Below are 7,866 nucleotides of genomic sequence, written 5' to 3'. Positions count from 1 at the left end.
GACGTGACCAAACACGAGGGGGCACTTGTGGGCCGAGAAGTGCTGCTGTTATGTTCCGTAGGTACTTGTGTTCCAAGTAGGATATGCCGACCAGTCTTCGGAGACATGTTCAATGGCGTGTTACTTGGGGTTTGTGTATACGCTAAGCGAACCAATACGCGCAGCCGTATGGTATGATGTACCTTTTGAAAATGCTGATAGAGCTGCTTGTGCACAACATGCATTTAGTATTGACGGAGTTCGTCGCCCGCTTCTGCTCCGGGATCTTTCTGAAGGACTTGGGTCTGGTTGAAGTGGGCAGTTAAAGAGGTTCCTGTAGCCCACGTGTTCAGGACTGCGGTACTTAAGTCACACATTTTCGACTGGGTCTGCTACAATACTGGCATTTGTCTATCTGGTCTTCGTGAGGGTCTTGAGAGTGACGAAGGCCTCCTTACTGCTTACTGCAGTCACCTATTAGTCTAAGTTGATATACCTTTTATCAATTCACCCTTTCATGACCCCTGTAATCCTTTTTCTCACATCTCTGTTTTCCTGCTCTCTCTTCAAAAATGTTCTTCGGTCGATGCAGTAAGCCCTTTTTGCTATACTTGGTGATGTTGTAGATGTAATTGTCTAGGATCATCAGGTATACAAACTTGCCATCTATTTGTGCTTGAAATGCTTTTGCTAGCGTTGTATTGTTCAGTTAAATTCAGTTTACGTTCTCTTCAGCCTAATGGTGGTAAGAACTAAGGTCACTGCAAATGTCTTCGCTACGAAATGTTCTGAATGTGTACCGGAGTATGCCGGGTCGCTGTTCAAAACAGTTTGTGTGGGAGCAGCATGTCAGCCAATGTGAGTTGGTGGCTTCTGGCGAAATCAAGAAGACTCAACTCTCTGTAGCTGGTTTCGCTTTTGCCAAATCTACCTACAATCCCTTACCAGTTTTGTTATGCGTCTGGTCCAATCATGGCGATCGAGTCGTCTTTGACAATTACAATGTCTTTCTCATGGAGCTTGACTATTATGTGCTCTAACTATTTATATGACGTATCAATTTCCTCGTCTTCATAGTCTTATTGTGGTTTGTATAAAGGCAAGATGTTGATGTCGTGAGGTCTCGCTGTGATATAGATGGAAATGCAGAAAGTATTATACCTACGCTAAACAACCCTAACAATACTCTTATTTTCCAGCATTTTAAAGGGTCATTTTCACGTTTTGGTAAATTTACAAATTAAAAACAGATTGTTTCAGATTCGCAAATTTCCATTGTTGCTATGATATTTGTGAGAGCAAAGTTATACTTAACATTTACCATGCTCTTAAATATATATTATATGCATTGTGTACGATTTTAAAAGCCTGAAATTATATAACTTTACAACGCGAAACGTTTGAATAATTTGGAGAGTTCTGCAGTTGTCCTTATAGTGTATGATACGACGAGGATTGCTTATATTAAGTATAAAATACATCACTCATTGCATGAGCACGGATGACCAAGTGGTCTAAGCGATAGAATTTTACTTCAGGGGACATTAGTTTTAGCCCAGTTGAGGGTTACTTTTTTCTTTAATTAATTTTATTCTTATTTTTTACTGGAGCTTTTTAGATCAAAGTTATGGATTTATCAATGTAAAGCATTCCATGAAAAACTTCAATACATGCCAAAATCTGTGAAAAGGTCCCTCTAATGGAATATAATTTTCCCTGAAAAATATTTCAGCCATTAATTTGAAAAAAACTATTCAAATTAATTGTATTTATAACATCATTATTATAACTGTGTTTCTGCACAGTCAGATAATGTATATGAACAAAGCCTGCTGGATGATACATCGTTGTCTTCAACTTCATCTTGATTTTATCATTGTAAATTTTACATTCATGGACAATAGTCCTCGATGGGTTTATTATCAACGTTAGTCTACTTGTTTTAATATTAATATATAAAACACTAGTCTACAACCGTCACTTATCTTCTAAACGAGATTGCATTGATGCTCAGATATCAATTGTATGAACGCGTAATACTATCATTACACTTTTATTTATAAATGTCTCATACGGCATGATGAAACAAACGCATCGTACTACCAGGTAAACGTCATATGTTTGAATGCTCGGATAACAATACTTTAAGAGAATAGTTAAATGTTAGATAACTAGATTGCGTGCATAACATTTACCAGACAAAATTAAGCAGAAATTGTCAATAATCATTGAGTATAACTTCCTTTTCATATATTATTTAATGTATATCTTAATGAAAATGTTATATGTAATGTCTTATTATCAAACATCATTAATATCAGGCTTAAATCAAATCATTATATTTAAGTTCAGCAAAATAGTAACAGCCAATACATGTAAACACGATAAAATCGAAGTTTAAAGGTTTTTGTTATACAATCATGTCAAAGTTAAACTTGCCACTTAAATGAAATAAACTAGAACTGCCATTGAAGGTCATCAAAACCAACATTGCTATAAAGAAGCACCCTTCATGTTTCGTAAGTATAGTACATTCGTCTTTTTTATTTGTTATTCTAATAGACAAAATATACCTGATTGTCTAGAGGCGCATAGGCATTGAAAACAATATCGGACGTTATTTGAGTGTGTTTGTTTTTTAAATTAAATGAGTCATTCTTAGGAACGGAACACCACGTATATTTATTGATTGAATACGTTTAATGGTAACACATGTCACATTCTTGATAATGTCGGCGCGTATAACCGATCATAATTATTGTTGACATTGTATCAATATATTTATCTATTAAACACGTGTGCGTTGGACTTTAACTTTGATATAAAATGATTAGCGTTGAATAGTTGCTTTATTCGTTCATAACTTAGCTTTCTAAAACAATTAAGTGGGAGGAAAAGAATATTATAAGGTTTGTGTTTTCTGTACTTGCTTATATGTTTATAGGAAATGTTTTTGAATACCTTGCCTTTATCTTCTTGCTTGTCGTCATTTTGATGATGGGGTGGTGTCCTGAATTTATCGGATAAAATGAATGTGTTGTAAAATGTTTATGTATATCGTATTGCAAGATAATAAACTCAATTATGGTAAGTTTCTATTACGGTGACTTTGCCCTTAAATTATTAATGATTATTAAAAGATGCGCCACAATCACATACAAGAAAGTTACTTTTCCTTTATGTATTTATTCAAATTTTATACATGAAGAAAATATAATTTTTATTTCGTTAATAGTTTTATAACCAATAATATTACAAATGCGGTGATGTAAGTAATAAATTAACGTCGATTCATAAAATATCGTTGATTTGAAATTTCGTTGACTCGCTGAACGGACATATTTAAAAAAATTTAGATGCATGAATTTGTTAAAGACTTTGGATGGTAATGTTTTTGCTGAGTGCATCCACTAAATCCACGAAAATCCGAGTCTGGTGAAAAGTATTATTTTCACAATTGGTCAGTGTCCTGTTCTGGATATTTTACAATCATTTTATATTGCCGGAAGGTTCACACGGCGATGTTTTCATTTGGAATGCGCATGCTAATCGTCTATATTTCTTCTTGTAGGTTTGCTTCTGCAGAGTGTTTGCTGCAAAATGACAGAGTGGGTGAGGCTGAAACAATTGAAATGTCCAGCACCAGGATGTCCTTCGACGTAACGTTGTCATATCTTATCCGAAGCATACATACATAGAAACATATGTATATATGTTTATATATATATATATATATATATATATATATATATATATATATATTATATTATATATATATATATATATATATATATATATATATATATATATATATATATATATATATATATGTATATATATATATATATATTTTATATATATATATATATATATATATATTCAAACACAGGCTTTTTGTGCGGGTATATAATTTGTTATTTTAGGTATCTATTTATTTTATTGAATGTAATGTTTTCTCACATGTCTGACTAGGACCTTTTCAATTCCATATTGATTTGAAATATAATGTTGATGCATGTTATGTCACTTTTCATATATGTAAATCATAGAAAATCTTCTAAAGGAAATAAATATAAATAGAAGTGTTTAAAAAAAACAGTCACGTGCGTAACACTTACGTATTGTGTGCTAATATTAATGTTTAAACTATTAAAATTAGTCAATACCTTACCTATTAATTACACCATTGTATCATTGCTTTTTATATTACCCAGTCGTTTTATAAAAGTGACGTCCATACAAGTTCCGGGTTCTAAACTCCAGAGACAGTAGAGCTTTTTACAAATATACTTCAAAATTCGTTTCAGTCGATGCTGTGCTCATACTTCTATTCTATATCAATGTCACCTTTAAATAAAAATTACGTTGACATTTCGAAGTATAAAGTAAATCAAACAGGATGCAACTATGAGAAATCCCACCGTGATTGTTCGACAGTGTTGCATTGTTAAGACAAAACTGTTAAAGGGATCTTTTCACGCTTTGGTAAATTGACAAAATTGAAAAAAGTTGTTTCAGATTCGTAAGTTTTCGTTTTAGTTATGATATTTGTGAGGAAACAGTAATACTGAACATTAACCATGTTCTAATATAGCCATTATATGCATCTTTTGACGATTTTAAAACCTAAAAATTATAAAGCGTTGCAACGCGAAACGATTGAATAATTTGGAGAGTTCTGTTTTTGTCGTTAAATTTTGTGAAACTACGAAGATTGCTTATATAAGGTATAAAATACGTCAAGAATTTAGGCTAAAGCGTTTTTACTTCAGGACTCTGGCAGGACTCCAGGGGTCACTGGTTCGAAACCTGCTCCGGGCAATGTTCTTTTCCTTTTTTAATTTTTTTTTCTTGATTTTTTACTGGAGCTTTTACGATCCAATGTTTACATTTATGAATATAAAGCATTTAATGAATAAGTTAAAAAAATGCCAAAATCTGTGAAAAGGCCCCTTTAATCTATATGCTCATCTCAAACATCCATCAGCATGCTCATAAATATGTCTTTGACATTTTAATGGCAGTTGCTTTGTAGGTTTAAACCGTGTTAATGCTTGAGTAAAGACGACTCAAGCCAAGTTGCTTTACTGTCCAGTAGCATCCCCATAATATACGTTTAAATCCACGATAAAAAAAACATTGATACCCAACATGGTGCTCTGGTGATGAATTATTGAAGCCCCATAGACAATAAAAATCAACGAACATTGCGTGCAATATTTTGTAAAGATAAGTTAACACAACTAATTCGTGTTTCTTATAGCATTGGCCAAAATTTTAACGCTATATTGGGTCTGGTAATATAGATTTAACGAGATACAATATGCTTGCTATTATTTTTTGTGTGAAAATATATCCCACGTGAATTTCCCGCGACGATACCCGAATATCTACGACCAAACACGGGCTTGGTTTCTGGAAGCGTCGGAAGCACGATATAGTTCTCAAGAAAAGCCTCGTGCTTCCGTCGCTTCCCTAAGCCAATCTCGCGTTCGCTCGTCTATGTTCGGATATTGTCGCGGGATATTCACTTGGAATATATTGTCACAAAATAAAGAAAAACGCGCATTGTGTACCTCGTTAAATCTATGTTACCATGCCACATCTAGCGTTGAAAATTCAGCTATTGCTATTAGAAAAACTGATTTTGTGTATGTGTAAACTTTATTTTACGAATTTTTTACGGACATTCGTTGATTCTTTGTGTGTATGGGCTATATATCAAAATTGCTGCATATGTATAAGAATAGAGTACGCATATAAAACGTAATAAAATATATTAAACAAAAATAATAAGTATAAGCATCAAATACATAGAATATTCATTTATTTTTTTACATAAGCCATGACTTAATTTTCACAGTAAAATGAGAAAATTACATATTTTTACTTCCAAAAGTTCACGTAAAAAATATTTAGTTTCTCATTTTACTACGAAAATTATGGCACACTGTTAGTCCGATAGTAAACAAATATTCCGTTTATGTTTAAGAATTTATATTTACATCGTGTATTATACTTATTTCTTACTTTGTTTTGCAGCAAGCTTGTAGATTGGGTTTGCGCAAAAGATAAAAATAATACTTACCTCAACGAAAATGGCGAAATTAAATGTGCTAAAAGTGAGAACGGGGATAGTGTTCACTTGGGTAAGAACAATTGTTTTAATATATGGCCCACACTTTCGTTTGTAAAGATAATTATCAACGGTTTATAATTCCAAACAAAATATGAATGGCACAATTTTAGCAACAACCGGAATGCTTTGATACTATTATTCGAACGACAGACGATTAGTTGTGTATAAAAAAGCAAACACTTACCCTTAAATCACTTCGTTTTTAAGCAGAACAAAGAATAAGTATTTTTAAAAGGCCTTTCATTTGTACTGCGAAGCGAAAAAATGAAGTCTATTTCATTCATTTAAACACTTTCGGTGACATACAACTTATTGTGTAATACATATATATTTATTTATATGTAATATATTCATATAAATAAATTATAATATGTATGCATAAAGTTTAAATGCATTTGAAAAATAAGGAAACGTGTTCATGAATCTTAACATAGCACTGGTAATAAGGTTAAACTGTGCTACGTAATGTAGTGAATGCTTATTAAAACGCTTTTTGATCGCGCATGTACAATGAACAATCTTCGTCTATAAGTTGTTGCAGGATAACCAAACAATTGTTGCATTTTTAAATGCTATAATAAAAACGCATGTCTTAGTTGAATGTCACTCGTATTTTTGTATCATTCATCTGACAATACATGAATCAATATAATGCTTTAATGTTATTTTTGCTTTAATGAAGATGACCTGTGTAAATGGGGATGGAAGTGTGGAGACGGATTCCATGAAGGTCAGCATATAAGAGCGGATTTCCAAAGCTTTACTCATGCGATGTCGACGGCTTTGACATTCAGTGACTCAAGATCAGCCCTTTGGATTTCCAAATTGATTCTTGCATTAGGACGACAATACAGAAGATAACATCAACTACGCTTCAATTTGCGCACGCACACGCCTGGTAACGTATAGCTCAACTAAACTTAGAAAAAAAAGACTTAATGTGATGATATACTCTTATACATGATATTCTTTTAAACATATAGACATCATTTTAGACTTAAATTACTGAATTGTTTCACTTTTTCTAAAGTTGTGTGGTGTTATATTTATAACCACAATATGATAAAAAAGTATTTAGGTAAACAACAAATATATATCGCAAGGTGCAGCTGCGTTGTATATTCACATCTACAAGTTTCATTCTTAAAATGTTTGATTTGATTCATCTTTTCATTTTTCAGCAAGGGCAACAAAAGAATAAGCACGAAAACGCATTTGTAAAACGTATATATTGCATAATTAATAATTGCGTTGATAAAAACTGCCAAAATATCCAATCAAGTGTGCATGTATTTAGCAACGTCGAAGTATCTGTTAAATTGTGTTAGAAGTGTGAAAGTATAAACAATATATGTTCATATTTTTGAAATAAATTATACAAGTCATCACCACTGATCTTCCAAATGTTAATTGTAACCAACATCATTTGGTTAGTTACACGGAATTAAGTCACTAAATTCCCGCGTTATGTACATTAAATAATTCGATATAACGATACCATTAAGTGAGTAAAAACTTACAAATGTAAGACGCAGTTCAGACAATCGCACTCAAATAAATCAGAACGTTTTTTTTTACTTAAATTCGTTTCATAACATGTTCGTTTCAATGCACGTGTCGGGATCCTCGATGATTGTTCAATTTGAATTTGAGTAAATATACGTATCTAAGACCGAATTAAAAATCTGTAATTACAATCTGAAAACAATTCGCATTCCTGTACTTGACTTTAAATGTAAAATAGAGTT

General features: G+C 32.4%; 1 long non-coding RNA gene across 1 annotated transcript; it reads left to right on the top strand.

Moving 5' to 3' along the window:
* The first annotated feature begins 2,752 nt into the window (after positions 1-2,752).
* On the top strand, positions 2,753-7,506 carry LOC127841201 (uncharacterized). The gene is made up of 5 exons (XR_008030753.1): positions 2,753-2,888; positions 3,551-3,638; positions 6,022-6,128; positions 6,801-7,016; positions 7,300-7,506. It is a non-coding gene; the product is annotated as an uncharacterized LOC127841201 (long non-coding RNA).
* The last annotated feature ends 360 nt before the right edge of the window (positions 7,507-7,866 follow it).

Source organism: Dreissena polymorpha, chromosome 8, assembly GCF_020536995.1.
Source record: "Dreissena polymorpha isolate Duluth1 chromosome 8, UMN_Dpol_1.0, whole genome shotgun sequence".
NCBI classification, from domain to species: domain Eukaryota; kingdom Metazoa; phylum Mollusca; class Bivalvia; order Myida; family Dreissenidae; genus Dreissena; species Dreissena polymorpha.
This window is presented reverse-complemented; position numbering and strand designations above follow the sequence as displayed.